Here is a 22,482-nt window from a genome sequence, read left to right on the forward strand (position 1 = left end):
CTATTATTCTTTATCTAGAAACCCATGAATACTTGTATATCCTTGTAAAACTTTACTGAATTCACTCAGAAAACTCAGAGCCTTTGGACTTCAATGCAAGTGAATCGCTCTAGAAAAAAGGCCTCATATCTATGAAGTGTATGCTTTATACAGACTTTTCTTATGCTACATATATACAGAATAATAACATGGGCTATAGAAAAAAAATCCTGTAAATGGACTGCAGATGACTTGGAAATTTATATAAAATTGCAACTTCACTGATTACATGTATGTGTATATATATGCTAGCTTTATGACGGAATCAGTACTGTTATTCTGGTCATCATGTCTAGTTTTTGTTTAATTTTGAAAAATAAAAATAAAAACTGCTGTGTCCAAAATATTTTGTTCAGCAATGGATGCTTTTTAAAGGGATTAATTCATTATATAAAAGTAGGGTGTGAAGACCATATTGCAGAACATTTAAATTCAGTTCAAACTTTCATATATTTACACTTTTATGACAGAACTGGATCTCAGTAGATGGGTTACGTCTGTATGTATGTAATTTATTTATGCAAGTAATTATTTTCTTTTGTTTGTTTTCGAGAAGGGAAATGGGAAATATCTACCTAATTTTAAAGTGGTTGTGTACATAGCACTGTAAAATTTGGTTAGGTAGCCTTTATTCTTGTTTTTTAAGGTCAATTTAAGTGTCTAATTTCAAAAGCAGGCTGAAGAAAAATGAAACCTGGGATACACACCTTACCTTTCCATCACATTTCAAGTAAGCAAAGTGCTGAAGCAAAATGTAAAAATAGAAAAACTATAAAACAGAAACACTATATAACAGGAAAACTACAGAACTATGAAATAAAACTGAAGATGATTGCCAGTGAAAAGATCTATTTAAATACTCTTTTAAAAGCTGAAAGTAGTAGCATTTTTAGTTTGAAAATTAAGGAGGTTAACATAGTGGTGCTGTTAAAATGATAAAATCTGTGTTTTGCAGAACGACCGCTCAAATTATAAAACTCAGGAGACGTAATACTTCTGTTGTTGATGTGCATGTGATAACTCCCAGACACAGAAAAGAAAAACTTTAAAGTGCAGACAGAGTCCGATATATGCCCATTAACGACTTGACTTACACATGTGAAATTATAGAGAGCTAATACTGGAAAAATAAGAAGCCTTGTTTGAAGCATGGCATGTTGAATTACTTCTGATAGTGTGCATTTTATTAGGTTGGGATCAAGCTAATTGTTTGACAGATGTTTGGAAGACTTATTTCAAAGACTGAACTTCTACCTCGTGAAGCTTGGTTAAGATAACAAGAAATTTAAACCTTCCTGTGGCCAAATAAGAAATTTCTAGCCACAGAACATTTGTTTTTCACTGTTGGCAATGTTACATTTATTTCTATTTCTTAGTTTTCCTTTGCAAGGTGTACTTCATATGTTTTATGTGGTTGGTCCCCAGAGTCGTACAATTCTTTATATTATCCATTTATTGTCAGTGTCAGAGTAGAGCAGATAGAAGAAGTGATCACTGTAACGTAAGTAGAAACCGGATGAACCTAACTGGATCAAAACATGACTCGCTGCATTAATAACATGCTTCTGGACATTAGAGAAGTATCCTGGAAATTTAAATAGATACAATCAAGCCTACTGAAAGTCAAAATATATTCTCAGTTTAAATTGTTCGCTGTGATAGGGCACACTTACAAGAGTCTTGAAGACAGATAAAAAGGAGGAGTTTGAATTCTGTTTTTTTCATATGTTATCACCGGTCCTAGAGAGCTCTCTGACTTTATGAAAAAACACTAAACCCCACCTTGTGTGTATGGAAGCAAACCCTGCTGTCTCTAGATGAGACTTTCCAGATTCATGCTGGTGTAATCCAAGAGCAATATTTGTCTTTTTAAGGAGCACAAGTAGGACATATGTTCTTGTTTCAGAACAATATAATGCAGGGAAATTATCATACTCTTTGGTTTGTTATACTTTCACATGATGATACTTAAACTGCTCATAAAAAAGGCAAAAACATGAAAAACAAGATTTTGCTTCTAATCACAGGTAGCCTTGCCCAGTGTATACATACTCCCCTGGACATTCACGGCTGAAATGTAATCAAAGGAACCCTAGCCAGGAAAAAAGAAATAGTTTATGTTAGTTAATATTGAAAGATAAAACAGATTAAATAAAAAAAAAAAAAAAAAAAAGCTTCCTCCATCCTCAACATCTAAAGCTAACAGTGGCCAGTGCTGTCTTCCAATGGGTAACATGCCTGTTAAAATGGAAACAGGTCAAAGTGAAAGAGAAGACAAGCATTATCTGGAATACAGGAAGCTGTGCTGATGGGAATAAGAGAAAAACATGCTAAGTACAAAAGTCACAAATCTAGAATACTTTTACAGTCTTCACAGTTTGACTTTCTTTTTTTCTTCTGAACTATCACAGCAAAATCCTTTATTTAAAAGGAACGTCATTACATTCACGACTATGAGAATATTTAAGCCTTTATCCTTTTGGAGACATCAGTTCAAAGATGGCATAGGCTGGCCAATACTGAGATGGAGTGGACTCAAATTTTTATTTTTCATATCACAGAATCACAACACAGTTCAGGACTTTTGGTGACTTCTGCTCCGTGGAGGACTGTGAAAAGATAACAGGCTGCAATCAAGAGCTGTGAATTCAGATAGACCTGTCACAAGCTTGAATGGCAGTTGTTTCTGCTATTCAAAGACTCAGATTAGTGTGGTTTCCCCACTGCTTCTGGGACAGTATATTCACTCAAGAGTAATTGAAGAACAAATTCTGTGCTCCTCTAGCTCAGTGCTGTATATGCAGATAGCTTGTCTGCAGCTGATTTAAATAGGATTGCAATATGTCTCTTCTAATAAGTATCTGATACCTCAGGCTGTTAAGAAACATAACTTAGGCAATGAAAGCCAGATTCACAAAAGGGATATTAGATTATTTTTAATGACAGTAACTTGAATATGGGAAAAGTTGATTGAAAGGCTTATTTTCAATTGCATACAAAAAAATCCAGAGACTATGGAGGGAGTAATGAGGGCAAAAAGTGTTCAGAAAGTATAATAATTTCCAAGATAAGGAAAATGTTGAAATCAACAGAAAATATATTATAGCTTTTTTTGTGCTTTTTTTCTTCTTTTTTTTTTATTATTATTTATTTTAGTCATCTGTTTTTGTTTTGTTTTGTTTCCAAAGAATTTATAAGAAGATGAAGAAGAAGATTCCAAAGAAATGATAATGAGAAGTTATCCAAAAAAAAAGCAAGTCAGGAAACCTTCACTTTCAAGATCTATATAGTGACAGCATTGTCACAGGCTTCTAAGCATCTGACTTCCTGCTCTTTTAACAGTCTTTTCTAAGCTCTTTACAGCGGACCACTGCTGGTCAATATTGATCTTGTTATTGAGCAGAACTTGTGTTTTGTTTTTGTTTTGCTTTTTTTTTGCTTTTTGTTGTTGTTTTGGAGGGGGAGGAATAGAAAAAGCATTCACTTCTTAAATCTTATATAACCATTCTTACATTGTGTAATTCAAATTTTTGGTATTTACCTACGTATCATCATTGGATAATATTTTACAAGAGTTAAACATAAATTATATTCACACTTTTTCTTCATTTTATAAATAGGGCTTTTATGTCTTTAAAAGAGATAGATATTTCAGGTAATAAGAAATAAAATCAAATTAAGGTAATCAAATTACGTTATATTTTCACATATGTGAAAATATATTTTCACATATTTTCATTATGTTTTTTTTCCTTAGAAGGTTTATCTATACCTTTGCCTCCCAAAACATACCCACACAAACAGTCTTTTAGACTGATACATTTAGTATTTGCCACTATTCTAACTCCATTTCTGCTGAATTTTTTTTTTCTCTTTCTTTTACTGCAGAAAATTCAATGGAAGAGCAACTACAATGAGAGTACACAGAGTTTTTTTCTTTTCTAGACCACCCATTTTTACCTTAGTGTTCGTTATGCATATTTTATATGAAATATTGATTTAAAAAATGTTAAAAGGATTAGCACTGAATGAATAACAACAGAGCCATCAGTTTTCTACAACATTTTCTAGCTCTGTAATATCCCATAAAGTTATAAAAGATAGCTAAACCTATCGCTCAATGAAATAAAAGGAGGCAGGTCAATATAACATAAAGATAATATTTTTTTTCTGCAGATTATATTATATTATATACAGATATATATGCATCAACTTTCACATGTTCATACAGTATAGAGTAGAGTAGAGGAGAACAGAACAGAACAGAACAGAACAGTTCAGTTGGAAGGGACCTACAAAGATCATCAAATCAAACTGCCTAACCACTGCAGGGCTAACCAAATATTAAGGGCATTATGCAAATACTTCTTGAAAATTGACAGGCATGGGGCACCAATCATCTCACTAGCAAACCTCTTCTAGAGTTTGACCAACCTCGTGGAGAAGACGTTTTTCCTAATATCCCGTCTGAACGTTCCCCTGGCAAGTTTTGTGTCCCTTTGTGTCCTATTATTGGTTACTAGAGAAAAGAGATAGGCACTTCCACTTCCCTCCACAGGAAATTGTAGAGAGCCATGAAGTCATCTCATAACCTTCTTTTCTCGAGACAAGACAACCCAAGTGTCCTCAGCATCTCCTTACAGGAAATGACTTCCAGCACTTTTACCAGCTTTGGTGGCCTCCTCTGGACAGTTTCAGGTATCTTAACATCCTTTTATATTGTGGAGAACAGAACTGTACACAATATTCAAGATGAGGCCTCAACAATGCTGTTTTGGGTGTTTTGACTATCTGCTTTATTTGTATAGATAAGCATTATGAATTTTGTACACTTGCTGATATGTATATAGAGGCTGAAAAAAAAATATGTTATATTTACTTTTGTACCTGATAGACCATGCTAGATCAGAAATTTAGAGATTGCATTCACATCCAACAGTGACAAATGCAGCTGTGGGCTGACCTCAAATAAGTGGTGTAGGAATAGCAGACAAGCAGTATTTTCTGTTTCAGTGCCCTGTTCTTTTAGGTGAATGCTCTGCCTTTTAGTTGTTTTAGGGTGGTCCTTCAAACGTTCTCTCATACTACTCTGTAATACTTTGTAATATGCAGCATAGGCTATGATCTATCCACGAGCCTTAGCCCTAGCAACATGGTGGGAATCTGTGGATATAATGGCTAAAAATAAGACCTTTACTGTCCTTTTAAGCAATGACAGAAGTTATCATCTTCACCAAGTAAACAGACAATGAGAAAGGTTTTAAACCTAAATAAATTAGAAAACTAGTGAAGTTTTTATTGTTGTTTGTTTGTTCTAGTGCCTAATGCTCATTTTTAGACTTCTACTTTCAAGTTTTCTAGGTAAGCTTAGGTAGATATATCCAGATAGACCATGAAAGTTTTGCTCTTCTCAGAAGAGGAAGAATGAGTTACAGTGTCTTCTTTTTCATGACAGAAGAAAATTTAGGTGGCATCTGGGAAAAAAAAAAAAACATTGAAAACCTGAAAGTAAGTTCATCAAAATTAATAAAACATAGTAAGAATTGTAGCCAAAGCCAAACATGCATAGTCATTAAAGTACGAGGAATGTCAATAAAATATTGTTCCTTTTATCAAAAAAAAATTGTGCTTGCAAACAGAAAAGTGAGACTATTTTCTTCATAAATAAACCTAGAAGGGAAGCAGACGTTGTTAGTTGTTGTCAAAGTTGTCAAAGAAACATTCACTTAATGCACTTCACAGAAATGTTTACATATTCCTGAAAACACAGTAAGTATATTAACACTTTAGCAAAGTGAGCAATGTCACATAGCTTGAAAATCAGAGCATGTGGAAGTAGGTGGAAACTCTGTAAGGCAATACAGAATGTTCTTCTAAATTGTGAAAACATTTATGCAATCTAACTCTCTCTAACAGGAAAATACTTGGCCTTTCTGGAATATTTTATGTGCCTTTTTTTTTTTTTCAACCTTCTTAAGGACAGCAGCCACTATGGAGGATAATGAATATAAATCAGTACAAGTTCAAAAAAAATAAAATTAAATTATCATCCCAGACTTCCCCTAACTTAGTGTTCAAGTTTTAAGATAGGTTCCTATGACCTTGCAGACTTCCCCTGCAACCCAATATACCATTCTGCCCAACATGTGAAGGCTGAGGAGCCTTTTTAAGCTGAAGACAGCATTGTGCTCAGTTCTTATGGGAAAAAAAAAAAAAAAAAAAAAGGTTATATTTCTACACTCTGGACCCTCAAGTATGCAGGTGCAGATTGCAGAGCCCTCTAAGTTGGTTCCTATGTTTTTGAGAGATTTGTGATGCCTCACACACTTTTGTGCATTTTCGATAGACCCAGACACTTGGAGTGGCAAGTATGAAATACAATTTTAATGCACTGTTGTGCCTGTTAGCTCTATGTAAAGGATAGACATCTAATTCAGAGTACTAGGTTTTATTGTGTTTGCCAGACAGGTGAAAGAAAAACCAGCTGTCCACCTTGATTGAACAGGGCTGTTAGAGGAGGAAGAAGGATACATCTTCTCAGTATTGTGTGTTTAAATTATCTAAGGAAAATATGTTTTCAATGTTAACAAAGGTATGCTTTTCTTCTTACATGATGCTGAGCAAGATGGATGCCCTTTAATATAGTTTCAGTCCTGAAAAGGCACCTTTTTGCTCTCCGTTCTGAGGATTATCTAATGGCCTAAACCTTCTGTAGTTATTAGTACCTGTACTCTGTGGAATGAGGACTGATATCATCCCCTCCACTAGTTCATTTCTACCCGTCCTTTAGAAATAAAAAGCACTCTCAAGATATGCTCAAAAACATATATTTATAAAGGTTATATAGTTCTCTCTGTTAATTCCTAAGGCTTTGAAAATCTTGTTTTACTGATAAGTTTGTATGTCAGGAAAATATAGCTTATAACAATAAAATAGAAGTAAATATGTGTTCATATTGTTAAGTTTGTTCCAAGTCAATTAAAATAAATAAATAACAGCCCAACAGTAGCTGTACATTTTTAATTATGAATCTTGTTAAATATTTTCTAGTAAACAGTTTTCTGAGAGTTGGACTCTCACACTGAGAGGATGAGATTTTTAACTGAAAAGCTTAATTGTTGAAAACCAGGTAGAAACCATAAGAACAGGAAAGTCTTCACTGACCTTCAGTATAGCCTTTAACTTTTACCTTCTTGTCATTGATCAAATGAACTGTTGAGTAATTACAAACAAACAAACAAACTCATGAGAAAAAAATATTTTTTTATTATATAGTGTTGATGGTCCCTTTAGCTGAATAATAATAAAAACAAGAAATCTCCACAGATCACCTGTGTGACATTTTAATTTATACTTGATCAAAACAGAAATTGAAATTACCATAAGCAGATATCTTCCTTATCTTTGTATCTTTTTTTCATGACCCATTTGTGGGTAACACCTGTGATATATATGCGTGGTCATTCAGTCATTGAAACCAAGTAAGGAAAAACACACCATATGAAAGCCTGTCATGTTCAAATGTAACAACATGAGCTAGAATCTTAAAGTAATTTAAAGAGTCCACTGTGGTCCTACCCAGCACTTGTGTCACTGTAAAGAATAAGAAGGCAAAGTTACATTTTGAGCCAAGGATTTTTCCTCAATAGATACCGCAAAAAGTAGAGGATGGGAGAGTAGGAGGGGGAAAAAAAAAAAAAAAAAAGATCAAGTTAGCCTTGTTCAACACAGTTCTGTTTTTTATCTTTTACACATTGCCTTTCTTGAAAAAAAAAAAAAAAAAAAAAAAAAAAACACTTTTTTATAAATGATCCTATTACTTTAATAGTATCCATTTACATTCTGAATTTTCATTGTGTCAGTTAGCCGACCCCATTTAAATGGCGAAATTTGTGGGCCTCAAGTCTAATTTAATGTGATGCCTTTCATGCTGTAATTGAGAGGAGTCTCCAATGAATAAAATAAATGCTTTCAGAGGAATCTCAAGCCCTCAACAGACATCAGCTAAAATGTTAAGAGTGCCTCAAAGTCCCTCTGGTACAATATTTTCTAACCATGAAAGAAATGTCATTATTGTAAATTCTCAGCCTTTGTCTGAAAATCTTGTACCAGTTCCCTTGAGTATCAGTTCAGTTAATTAATTCAAACAATTTCCTCTCTAATCTCTAAAACATTTTCATATTTAAGACAATAAATGAGACACTTAAGGGGCTCATTCGTTGTTGGTCATTAATATGCCATGGAATTAAAAGAATTATTGCTGGCCTTTGGTGACATGAATAATTTTTATGTGGTTTGGACCCACACAAGGTTAAAATATGACCTCTCAGTGCTCTGAGCAAATGAATGTAATGAAATCCTTTGAATAGGACTTGCCACTCCTTTGCCTTTCTTGATAACTAATTTGATACTTAACCACATGATTTATGCCAATTTTGCTATCATATTATTTAATGATAACTTTAAAATTAGTGATTAATTTACCAGTGGATTGATTGCATTTCTCTTGAATCAGTGCATAAGGTTAATGCAATAGGAGTCTGATGGGTCTGGTAACTTTGACAGTAATTGGTTATTATGTTACATGTTAAGATAAGAAGTCAGCAGCTGAGAATCCCCAAGAGAGTTGCAGGAGACAGAGCTGTGTGATTGCAAAACTCTTTTCCTCCCTTAAAACACTTGGTTTAAATTCATAACTAAGTTATTTTTGACCTTCAGGGTGATATTCTATAAGGCTTAGTTCTGACCAATGTACAATATCAGATTATAGCAACATAGTAAAATAATTCTCTAGTAGGAAGATCAACATAGTAACCACAGATTTCATTTTTTGTGCTCAAATGTAGTATTTTGGTGCAGCTGTCAAAATAACATGCTTCTACCATAGAAAGCTAACAGTTTCTTGGCAGTATCTGATGTTCAGGTTAAACAGCTTACACTAAAATACAAAATTTGTGAATATTTTAGGCCATTATTTAGTGTAAGCTTTTCCTCTGATTTCAAATTTTATTATTTATAATTATCATAAATAGTTGAATAAGTAATATATAACCAATCAGCTACACTGATCACCTTCCATCAAAGACTAAACTTAAAAACACAGTATGAAAGAATTATTAGTGCACTTATTAGCTCATTTTATGGATATCTTGTATCTATTGATCACTTTTTGTAAACTATAAGCACACACTTTAAGGTGTTTTTTCTTTCCATTTTTATGTTTTTGTTTTCGTTTGTTTGTTTGTTTTGAGGACATGAGAAGGTAATAGATAAGAGTAATAGACTATTCAAAAGTCCCTCTTCATTTAGTTTTCCTTGGAAGCCAAATCATTAGAAGATTTTACAGTTTATGAACTGACTTACTACGCTCCCTGATCTCTTTAAAGACATAACACTTTATAACTATGAATGAAAGAAAAAGTGTGTGCAGAGTGCATATTTGTATTTTGATGATTGTATGAGCATAGCTTTGTCACATCTGAAATCTTATAATTCCAATAAAACTAAGATTTCCTCTTCAATATTTCTGAAATACTCAGGCATAGATTAGCTGTTCATGTGATTGAAAGATGGAAAACACTTAAAGCCTAGTTCAGATGCTGTGCGAACCAAAAGAGGTTTCTGAAAAAAGGATGACACTAAATACATTGTCAAAAGGGAAAACCAGTGGGAAAAGTCAGGTCAGCAAAAATTAAAGGAAAGGGTATATGAAAATATCGCATGACACAAATCTCAAAGTGCATCTTCTGAAGGTCATGTTTTCATGAATTAGATTAGGCACTGTCAGTTACTTCTATTTCTGAGGCATAGCATCAGTCACATTATGTTAGACACTGTGATACAAAATGACATGACATGATGCATTGGAATACATGGCACTTCAGCTAGGAAATTTAGAAATAGTATTTGGGCATTTTCCGTGTGTCTGAACCACCAAACACCTAAACAAGATTGCCAGTCTTTGCTTAAAGTTGGTCCCAAGTCTTTGGCTATCAAGAATGCAGGCAATTTGGACTGACTTTGCATTGTGACAGCTATGTGAGGAAAATTGCACATCATGTCTTTGAACAGTGCTTTTCTGTTACAGAAGTGGTGACTCTAGTAGCATTCAATTGCACCCTAAACTGCAAATATATCTAGGATTGTGTGCTTAAATACCTATGTTCATTTTTCTCCATTTCCCTATAAAATTCTTCTGGTACAAAGATTCTGAATACTGCTGAGAGCAAGTAGAAGTGGGCAGGGGAATTTTAATTTCTCCGGAATATAAATTGCAACACAGTTGAAGGTAAAAGTCATGGTTCAATTCTCTTGGAAAAGTCCCCAAGCAGATCTGAACTCACTGCTTCCTTCTGTCATGAGAACCTGGCATAGAATGAAAAAATGCAATATTAGTGTGAAACACCAGTATGGGAAATAAATGAATAAATAAATAAATAATCATTTATCTATAATTTAAAAATTCAGTTCAGAGAGGGACTGTCTGCCAGTTCAAAGTACGTTTCTCATGCATATATAGACTCACAAACATAAATGTAACATAACTGACTGAACCTGAACATGACTGATTACCCAAAAATTCACCCACTCGTTGGATAAAGGGAAGGCAGTGGATGTAATCTTTTTGCATTTTATAAAGACTTTTGATATTATCCCTCACAGCATCCTTCTGGACAAATTGTCCAACTGTGAGATGAGCTGGTAATGAGCTGGTGACACTATGCTGGTGATGATATGGCTGAATGGTAGAGCTCAAAGGGTCATAATGAATGAGGCTACATCTGGTTGGCAGACAGTAACTAGTAGTGTTCCCCAGAACTCATTTCTAGGGCTGGTTCTGTTCAACATCTTTATCAGTGATCTGGATGCAGGAGTTGAATGCATCATTCACTGGTAATAACTTAACTGGGAGGTCCTGTTGACTCTCTGGAGGGATGAAAGGCTTTGCAGAGTAATCTAGAGTGGAGCGTTGGGCAATCATTAATGTCATGAAGTTTAACAGAGGAAAATGCTGGGTTCTGCACCTTGGACAGAATAATGCTGGACACAGGTACAGACTGAGAGGTGCGGGGCTGGAGAGCAGTTCAGCAGGAAGGGATCTGGGGATGTGCTGGTCAACAGTAGGCTTAACAAGAGTCAGTAGTGTGCCCTGGCAAACAAGAGGACAAACTGCATTTGGGGATGCATTAAACACAGCATGGCCAGCCGGTCAAAAGAGGCGATTATACCACTACACTTAGTATTGTTGTGGCCTCACCTTGAATGTCATGTACAGTTCTGGTCTCCACAATATAAAAGGATGTTAAGGTAACTAAAAGTGTCCAGAGGAGGGAAACAAAGCTGGTAAGAGGGCTGGAAGACATTTCCAATAAGAAGAGGCTGAGGACACATGGTCTTGTCTGGAGGAATGAAAGTTAAGAGGTGACCTCACTGCTCTCTACAGCTTCCAGAGGAGGGGAAATGGAAGAGGAGGTGCTGGTCTCTTCTCCCGTGTCATCAGTGATTGAACACATGAGAACAACACAAAGCTACACCAGGGTAAGTTCAGGCTGGATATCAGGAAAAGAATATTTATTGTGAAGGTGGTCAAACACTGGAACTTCCTAGGACAATGTTCAAGAGGCATTTCAATTATGCCGTTCATAACTTACTTTAACTTTTGGTTAAAGTTAGCCCTGAAGCAGTCAGGCAGTTGGACTAGATGATCTTTGTAGGTCCCTGCCAATGGAACTGTTCTATTCTAAAAAGAAAATCAAAATGAAAAAGTGATATTATATATATGTGTTTGATAAGTTCTCTCCTTATCTTAGCCAATTTTTTTAACTACTTCTGTTACCAAGATAACTAAAATTAAGGTGTTGCACTCATATTTTGACACTTCTTTATTGAGGTCTGACATTCAGAGTGACAGACATTTACCACCTCTTGACTTCATGTCTGAAAATCCCGATATCTTTGAACAAAATGAAAAGAGATAAAAATAGCTATCTTAAGGACAAAAAGGCTTTATTAACCTCCTTTAAAGTATGCTTTTGCCTTTCCTTAGATTGAGATTGTATTCTAAGTGTATAGATCTCTCATCATGTTCCAGAATGTTAATACTCTCCTGGAAGTAAATGCATTCTCATCCTTAGATCTTATACTCCCTATAGTATTAAATTTTATTTCCTGGCTTATGCCATATGCTTTTCTGCAAAGCCATCAACTAGAATTTGCATCATCACATGATAGTTCTTTATTTAGAGGACTTCAGCCAAGATATGGCAAACAGGCATCTATTGCTTCAACTCAGCAGAGTCCTTTTAGAAGAATCTGGTTGTCTTGTCCAGATCCTGCTGCCATCAGCATGCTGAGGAAAGGGGGAATTCACCTGTTTTTTGAGAGAGATGAACATGCTCAGTAAGGTGCAAAAGGAGAATGTCTTTAGAATACCTGGACAAACTGTGACTGAACAGCGTAAACAAGTTGCCATGAAATAATAAGTCTCCAAATATCAACTGGTGCAGAGTAATTGCACAGCTGCATCTTCTTAGCTTGTGAAAAATAGGACAAAATTTGGGGAAGTTTCATCTTCAGGAGAAAATAGGTCCTCTTTGAAACTGTATCCCAGTTAAAGAGTTGAATTCATTTTCATCAGCTCATGAAGAAACATGGAACCATGGATAAAACAACTCAATTACAACTATTTTGGATTGATCCTGTTTGGAGCAGCAGCCTGAAACTGTATCTCCTGCCTTCCTGGAGAATCAGACAGACACTGGGATGTCTAAAATATTCCTGAAGGAATTTTCTATTCCCTTCCTGTTAATATATTCTGGTTAAATTTTAATTGAAGGAGGTATGGAGCCAGCCTCACAGATGACTATACTAAACAGCATTGTCCCTGGCTCTGTGATTTTTAAAGGACTCAGCAATTGTTACCTAATTTTTAAAGAAGAAAAGCAAGCCGTGTTATAAACCTAGTTCAAGAATAGAGGTCATAATTGTGAATACAAACCAGAGATATCTGCTTTATTCTTTGAAGAACTGTTGCTTTGGTTGCAATGAGACACCCCGGTGCTTGTCATGTTATTATTACTTTGTCAAAAGTACTGATTTTTCTTGTAAAATGCATGCAAAGGAGGAACAAATTATGTTTTTCAATTCAGCAACTCTGAATGTACTTTTACAGTGCAAAAGAAAAGCCCCCCTTTGGCCTGAGGTCTTTCTTCAGTAAGTGTCAACACCTACTGAACAACTGGGGAGCTTATGTTCTTAACATTAGTACCAAACATCTTTTTATGGTGAAAACGTTAACCCAATTTATATGTAAGAAACAGAGCATTTCATCTTTAGTAAACAAGTTCTCTCTGACTTAGTCTCTTCTTCAATTTCTTTATATTTTCTACTGTTCGTTAGTTCTTCTTACTTTGCTGATTAGTCCTGATGGGCCCTAGCAAATATCCAGGTCTAAATGATAGAAGAGAAATATTTTTTATCCTCATGCTTGCAGTTTCACCAATACTCTCCCTTTTTGTTCTGTCTCACTGGCATTTTAATTTCTGGCATGTAAATCTAATTTTCTGCCTTTTCTTAATTTTCCGTTTCCCATATGGATATTGCTGTCACCATAAATAAATAAATAAATAAATAAATAAAATCCATGTACAGGAGCTTGGTTATCGTATTACAGCTATTTCTTCTACATTGGGATCATAATTAGTAATACCATATTTATTTTTCTTCATTATATTTCTGTTTTTCTGTACAAATGCCTCAGTGTCTTGCCTCTCTAACTCAATCATTTATTTACTAAATTCTCTGCATCCTTTTTTACATTATTCATTAGAAATTGTGTCCACATCCAGAGTTGCTCTTTTCCTTCCGCATCTTGAAACCACCATGCTGATGCTACTGTTTTCATAAGTCCTGTAACAAGTTGTACAACTTCTTTGCTTTCAAAAGCCTCCCCATAAAGAGAAGTTATCATTTAAGAAATGTTTGCTCTTCCTTTTGAAGAAGACGAAATTCTTCTTTCTACAACATCATTATAAGTACCAAAAAAAACTTTCACATCACTCTCCTGTGTTCTTCGTAAATATCACAAGCATCTCTGCGAAGGTCACTTGTGTTGCTCCTAGCACAAACTGCATTTTTGATCCCAGAATAGGTATCATATCAGGTATTTTGCTTGGATCATTCATTCATATTACAAGTAATGTCCAGCAATGTTATTGTGACATCATTTTGCTAATATGCAGAGGGCAGAATATCATTGTATTTCCTTAATCTAAGATCAGACATATAACTGTGATGAAGTCACAAAAGTTATTTGTTTCTCTCTTTCCTTCATATCATCTATTCAAATGTTTAGTCTGTGGTCAGTTGTTCTCCTAACCTCACTGTGTTCTTTTTTATTTAAGCATTTCTTTTCCAGAACAGAATGTTTTTGTGAACATCAATGTTAAGTTACTATTTTCTTTACCCTTCTTTTTTCCTGTTTCCAAATGATAACATTTTATTGGCTTACTTCATTTTCCATGTTTGTGTCATTTCATATAGAAATTTGTTGTGTCTATAATGTGAAACTTCCCCTTTGGACAAAAGATTCCTTGCAATACCTGTACAATTCCATCAGGATTCCTTTGTCTTCAGTGATTTCATCTGCCATTCAAGTTGCAATATCTTTTGCTAACAAACCAAAAAGCACTTTGCATTAATTCCAGTGTGTTCTTCACAGTCTGTATCCATAAATAGAAATATACATACATTTCATGGGAAACTGTCTCACATTTTTCAATAGAAAACTTAACAGCTGCAGTGTTTTTCTGCATGTTAGAAAGCTGTTACAAAAATAGTTTGGTAAGCCAAGAACTTCTGTAGTTTTAATCTACAATTCACTGTTAGATCATGTAGATATTATTCATGTAACAAAACTTGAAGGGGACTCCTGCCACTGTAGATGCATCTCTTGATGGCACAGTTGTAGGTTGCCATGAAGATATTCAAATCCCACCACATATCTCTGCAAGAGCTTGAATTCTCTAATCCCCAAGTATACCATTATGTAGCTTAGTCCTATAGGTATGTAGGAAAACATGAATTTAATACCATCCCACCTACTGGAATATACTGTCCTCAGTAAATTCATCCTTTCACTTCCCATTGACCAACGTTTATGGATTTGTATTCAGGTTGCAGTATTTTGTGAATTCTCCTTTTAAATACATAACTTCTTCCATACTCTCCATACTCCCTCCAGCTCCCCTTTTTTTTTTTTTTTTTTTTTTTTGGAGAAATGCAAATTGAAATTAAGCATCTCAACACTTCTGTGCATCTACCCAACAATTCCTTTTTAGATATACTGGAAAATGGACTATGATATAATTTCTGCCCAGACACAAACTCTTTGGAAGAGAATGTCTAAATTTTTTTCTTCTTGTAGGGAATATTCTGAACAAGCATGTCAAAGGTCCCTTATTATAATATATTGTCTTATTATCTGTACTACATGAATACACTGCATCTGCATAACACTGAAGGATAGTAGTGTGAGCTCTTAAGATAAATAATATCAAATTCTATGTTTCTCTTTAGAAAATAACCTATATCACATTTCTCTCTACCTAAGGGAATTTTGGATAAACAAGAGAAATGAAGAGGAAGACTGGAAAACTTAGTGATAAGGGAATTCAAACTGGCTGCAACTTTTTTTTTTTTAATTAAAATAAATATATTTTTTAATTTTGGCTGAGCATGTATATTTCATGATAGTGTGGTTCACTCTTCATAAGGATTAACTAACACTTCTCCAGTAATATTTATTTACATTCCTTCAGGTAGCCTTTAAAAGTGACCCTTCTTTCATAAAACAACACAATAAATCTAAGGAATAAGCTTTACGATGGCATCACAACAGTACAGTCAACATTCTATGAACCTATTTTATCTTGCAATATGGTTATTTCAATCAATTTCCTTCATTAACAAAGAACATAATATATTGCACTTTTGGAAAATAGAAAATATGGAGGAACAAATGATCATAATTATTGGAGCATGTTGTGTATCTATGAATCAGTAATATACAGTTATTAATATAATTTTTATTCAGTTGTATTACAAATATTATTAAAAAAAAATAATCTGCCTTAGGTCTGAGACTAAAGCTCAAGAGAAAAAGGCAAAGTACAAAATAAAACACTAATGAAGTGTGTAAAATAAGGTGAAATAATTTTGGTCTGAGATCTGTGCCATGACTTAGCTATGTATGTAATGATTCATTTCTCATAAGTAAGGGCAGTGGCCAGTTCTAGAAAGTCAACCTTTACAAACTGATGAGCTTCAGCCACATGGCCTGGGCCTCAGAAGTCAAAGGCGGGGACTGGGAGAATGACGAACCATCAGGTGTAGAAGATCAGGTTCAAGACCATCTGAGGAACCTGAAGGTACAAAAATCAGAATATGACAATTCTGGTGGCTTTCTACAATGGGGTTACAGCACTGGTGGATAGGGGAAGAGCAACTTCATCTACCTGGACTTGTGCAAAGCATTTGACACCGTCTCCCATGATATCTTTGTCTCTAAACTGGAGAGACATGGATTTGATGGATGGACAACTTGGTGGGTAAAGAACTGGCTAGATGGTCATTCTCAAAAAGTTGTAGCCAGTGGTTCAATGTCCAGGTGGAGATCAGTAACAAGTGGTGTTCCTCAGCAGTCTGTATTGGGACAGTGTGGGACTGAGTGCACTCTCAGCAAGTTTGCCATTGACACTCCTGAGGGAAGGGATGCCATCCAGAGGGACCTTGACTTGCTTGAGAGGTGGGCTTGTGTGAACCTCATGAGGTTAAACAAAGCCAAGGTCAAGGTCCTGCATCTGGGTCAGGGCAATCCCAAGTACAAATACAGGCTGGATGGAGTATGGATTGAAAGCAGCCCTGATGAGAAGGACCTGAGAGAGCTGGTTGATGAGAAGCTCAACATGTGCACTTGCAGCCCAGAAAGCCAACCATATTCTGGACTGCATCAAAAGAAGCATGGCCAGCAGGTCAAGGGAGCTGTTTTTCCCCCTCTCCCCTCTACTCTGTTCTCATGAGAGCCCACCTGGTGTACTGCATTCAACTCTTGGGCCCCCAGCACAAAAAAAAAAAAAAAAAGAAAAAAAAAATGTGGAAGTAGTGGAATGAGTCCAGAGGAGAGCCACAAGGATGATGAAGGGGATGGAGAACCTCTCCTACAAAGAAAGGCTGAGAGAGCTGGGGCTGTTCAGCCTAAGGAAGAGAAGGCTCCGGGGTGACCTCATTGCAGCATTTCAGTACTTAAAGGGGGCTTATAAAAAAAGATGGAGAGTGACTTTTTGCTTGGGTGGATGACAGGACAAGGGGGAATGGTTTTAAACTAAAAGAAGGGGAGATTTAGATTAGAGGTTAGGAGGAAATTCTTCACTCAGAGGGTGATGAGGCACTGGATCAGGTTGTCCAGAGAGGTTGTGGATGGCCCCTCCCTGGAAGTGTTGAAGGCCAGGCTGGATGGGGCATTGAGCAAGTTGATCTAGTGGGAGGTGTCCCTGCCCATGGCAGGGGGGTTGAAATTAGATGTTCTTTAAGGTCTCTTCCAACCCAAACCATTCTATGATTCTGCGAAACGGTGACTATATAGCTATAGTTCTTTTTATGTTCAGTTGAAAATAAACGTAATATCACAAATACTGTGAAGTGAAATGTCAGTAAAGATTGACTTTTTACCTAGAATTGTTGCAAGGACAGTCTGTCATTTACAATGAAACTATTATATTGAAAAGCAAGCACTGAAGACTTGTCTCCAGCTTCTGGATAAGTGGATCTAAAGTGTACACTGAAGTGATTTGAGAGGACAGCATCATATTTTGGTGGTTTAATCATTCTCTACATGTGCAGTTATAATACGTTTAAGTTTCTTCTACTATCCTGATAAAATTTAATGGCAGAAAATCATGGTCAATATCTGTCTTTCTGAGGACAAGGAACAAGTAACCTCTTTGTGCTCACTCTTTCTTCATTAAAGAACTGACTCAGTCATTATAGATTGCTTCATCCATCAAAACTCTCAGAATACACAGCCAGGATTCCAACTTCCTTTATGAAACTAAGAATTTTAGTGTAGTATTAAGTCCTACTTAGTACCATGCAGGAAATAGAATGTATAATTTTATTTATGAAACTCTAGCACAGAGACTCCAGGTTTTCAATGTCCATAGTGCAGTACTGGCGTGCAGACAGCTACATGCGCTTAAAATTGGCAAAATCATTATTTTTACAACTTGTCACAAGTATAAATTATTGGATTTTTGAAGTTAATGGTAGGAGACCCTACTCCAGTTGCCATGACACTGCTGTGGGCCCAGACACATATCTTGTCCCTCTCACCCCAACAACCAGGTCTGAGCTTGGACAGGTTTCCTCCTCAGACCCACAGCCTCGTGGGGCAGTCAGAGCTCTGGGGGACCCCAGCAGCACCAGGCCCAGGTCTGTGCACCAGGATGGACGTCATGGGCCAGAGCCCTGAAAGCTCTGTCTGCCCTTGGCCTTGGGACCTCCTGACAGCATGCTGCCACCAGGCCATCAGGACATGGCAATCCTCATTAATCATTGGTGTCCTGACTGGTATCAAAGGTACCAAAGGTACCGAAGTCCCCTCTCAGCATCTTCATAGGAGGCCTGACCATGATGTTGGGTTATTCTTTGACCTACTAAAATATATTGTTTAGCAATATTCTTCACTCCAAAGTTCTGCTATTATGTGCCAATGAAGTATTCATTTAATTAATGTATGTTGTTAACCTATGTTTGCGTTATAAATTGATTTTATTTTTTTGTACTTTAAATCATTTCTCAAATGATGTAATATTTACAATTTATTACCTTGTGCATTTTCTTCATCTTTTGACTTTGATTAAATTTGATTTGCAGGTTTTTTGTAGGATTTAAAAAAAAAAAAAAAAAAAAAAAAAAACTTTTAAAATAATAGTAATTATTGCACTGAGATGCTTCACTGTTTTATTGCCTTTAATTGAAGGAAAGTCATTGTAAGTTTGTTACCAGAGTAGAGTGCCTAACACTTTGGTGATTTCATAAAATGGATCCAAACAAACAACTGTATCAAAAAAGTCAGGTACAGAAGTTCTGATACAATTCAACTTTGAATTTTTGAATTTGCCTGAAATTAAAGGTTGCAACAAGAACACTTGTATGCATGAACAAAAGATACATTGGAAGGAAGCTCTGCCATAACAGTAAGTTAAATCTTCTGCTGTGGTAAGTTGCCATAAAAGTAATGATTTTAACCAGATGGGGGCTATTTACATAGGTGTGTTCATACCTCATCAGAGATTTAAGAACCTGTCCAACTTGTTCATTGAAAACATACAGAAGACTAATTTTGGCTGACTTTAAAAATCTATCACATAGAGGTCTGTATTTGAATTAGCTGTTGATATTCCTTTTTCTAATAGTGAGAAGAAATCATCCCATCTGACTTACAATTCATCTCCCTTGCATAATTAATTCTAAAGGGCTGCTAGCATAATTAGCACAAATGTAAGTGTTTACAGTGAAAATGTTTAAAGTTAAAGACTATTTCTATATAAAGAGCCTAAATGAGTTTTGTGGAAATCGGATAAATGTTGTACCAGTCTGTAAAAGTGCAAATAATAGAGCAAACACTTAACTGTACTTTAATTGTTGAGCTTTATTTGGGCTTTAATTTTGAGCTTTTTTGGGCTTTAATTGCTGAGCTTTATGATGTGTGTCTAGTTTACTCATAAAGTATTCTAATAAACACATTTGAAGCATTTTTTTCTCCTCTACACACTTATCTTATAGTCATAACCTCCAGTCATTTCAACATTCCATAAAAACAACTTCCAATGGAAAATCACGTTTATTTGGCATATTTCTCAACAATAGACTGCGTCACAAGCAGCTACTGGCATGTTGCACACTAACCTGGAGACCAGAACTTTCAGAAGATGAAGAGGATATAAGCTTCAGTGATGACAGTAATACGGTCACACTGACATAGAACTGAAACCAAGCTAGTAAGCTGTGTTGAAGGTGGTTGTCTTCCCTCCGGATGCATAAGTGTAGCTCTGCATGACTCTGCTTTGCTCAGTGGACTTACTGGCTTTGATCAGCACTAGTTTAGAGATCACAGCACCACAGGTTTTTTTTGCCATTAATATTTCAATATTATTACTGCAGGAGTAAGTGATAAGAAAATGAAAATATTAACATAAGAAAATCTCTCTCACATACTCTTCTGTGTTCACACTAGTTAAGCTAAGAGGAAAATATTGATGCTCTTCTTTATACTTACAACTACTCTTATTAGGGCATCAACACTTTTTAGAATCTCAGACTTTCTAGGGAACCTATTGCAATCTGGTTATTTAATATCAGTTTCTTATTGCCATTTAAATGAGAACAGCAATGACCACTCACCCCCACTTTGTTTTGAGATAGCACCAGATAATTTCACCTTCTCAATTGCCAAGACCCGTATTTTCTTTATAGCATTCAAGGATACAAAACAAAATGATTTGTCATGTCTAGAGATACCCAGAAAATGATAACCAAATACTGACTCCTGTCTGCTATATGTTTCCTAAAAATCTAGGTGCATGTAGGTCTTATTACCAACTTAACAAGTTTTTTTCTGTGCTGATTACAGATCTCTGTAGGGATGATGTGAATTAAACCACAAGAACACAACCATTACCTAGTTCTAACTTAGATTTATACATGCTGAAACTGTGGACTACCTTGTCCTCATGAGAAATGTATAACAGCACAATGGTATATTTTCAACTTATTGTAAGCATCTCTGTAGATCTGAAACAAAACTAAAAATTCAAAGTGAGGGAGAGGATTGCATACATCTGTCTAATTATCTCTGTTTGTTAGAGCCAAAATGACAGGTATAAATATTTCCAAAATCCAAATCCAGGTGGAATTCAAAGAGGACATTCCTGTCACTAGAAGAGTCAGCACATGTGAACAGAATGACTACGCTTGAGGTCTGTGATGGTGCAGAGTAAATAAACACCTCATGTTATTCATCCATAGGAAACATGATCCATGATACTGTATGTGAACCTACACAGGTGATAATCCCTGAATTCCATGTGTGACATGCTTCCTTTGAAAGATCGCACAATTTACTTCTACCGTTTGTTTATTATCTTTTACTTAATCATTTACACAAGCAGGTACATTTTCTTTTTTCTCTGTTAGTGCTGCTTAAGTGTCCAAAAAGCCTTTGATAATGGAATTTGTGAAAAGCCTGTTTGACATCTAAGCATATGAAAAAAATCACTTTCCTGATCTATTAAAAAAAAAAAAAAAAACCCTACAACAACAAGAGGTTTGTAAAGTAGGAATTTTCTTCACAGGGCCATGCTGACCCTTTCACAGTAATTCATATAGTATCTAGTATCCAGGTGTCCACTAATTTTATTATTCCAGTTTCTGCTAATTTATCTTGTATAGACATCAGGTTTACAGGTCTTTTCCAAAGGATTCTCTGAAGGTTTCTTAGTATCTGAGTACACATTTGACAGCAACCAGTCACCAAAAGGTAAGGAAGTTTGCCGTTGTTAGTAAACCAGCTATTTCATCCTTGCTTTCTCTTAGGACTTTTGCGTAAAACTCACCAAATCCTTGAAATCTTTAATTTTTATTTTGTCAATTTTGTGCCGTAGTCACTTCAGTTTCAGAAAGAATCTTCAATAAGCTCCCTCCAAAAGGCCTCTAGAAGTGAATATACTTCATACCCACTGTTCCTCTCAGCTAGCTACTATTCAGTAAGTTCATTCAGAAATGTCTCTGTACCACAATACATAATACCATGGAAATGTGTAACTGTAAGAAACAGGTATTGCTCTTACATTATGGAATATATCCCTAGAAATATCTTATTGAAATATCAGAAATATCCTACTTTCTACAAAAACAAACAAACAAACAAACAAAAAGGAGTTAAATTAAACCTTTAAAAAAGTATCTAAAGTAAAAAATTTAAAAGCTGTTTTCATAAACAGTTTCTGAGTATAGCTCATGAAGATGGACTAAAAAAAAAAATAATAATAATAATAAAAAAAAAAAGACAAGTGTCCATAAAGCTCAAAGAAAGCTAAAGTTATGATTTCCACAGAAGATTGCTTATAAACCATGGAGAAAATTTTTCATGTGAGAGCTGTCAAAGACATGTGAATTTATCTGTTAATTTGTAAATCTGACTAGAGTTAAGGTTCAGCAAACATTTATAATAACAGATTGTTAGTGTTACTCCAGGTATACAAATGATTCTCCTTCCTAAACATTTTTTTTTTTTTTACTTATCTGTTTTAATTGCCTGATATTTCATAATAAATATGGGATAAATAAAGGGATATTTCATAATAAAATAAAGGATATGTGCTTATC

Source organism: Cygnus olor, chromosome 1 (assembly GCF_009769625.2).
Source record: "Cygnus olor isolate bCygOlo1 chromosome 1, bCygOlo1.pri.v2, whole genome shotgun sequence".
Lineage (NCBI taxonomy): Eukaryota > Metazoa > Chordata > Aves > Anseriformes > Anatidae > Cygnus > Cygnus olor.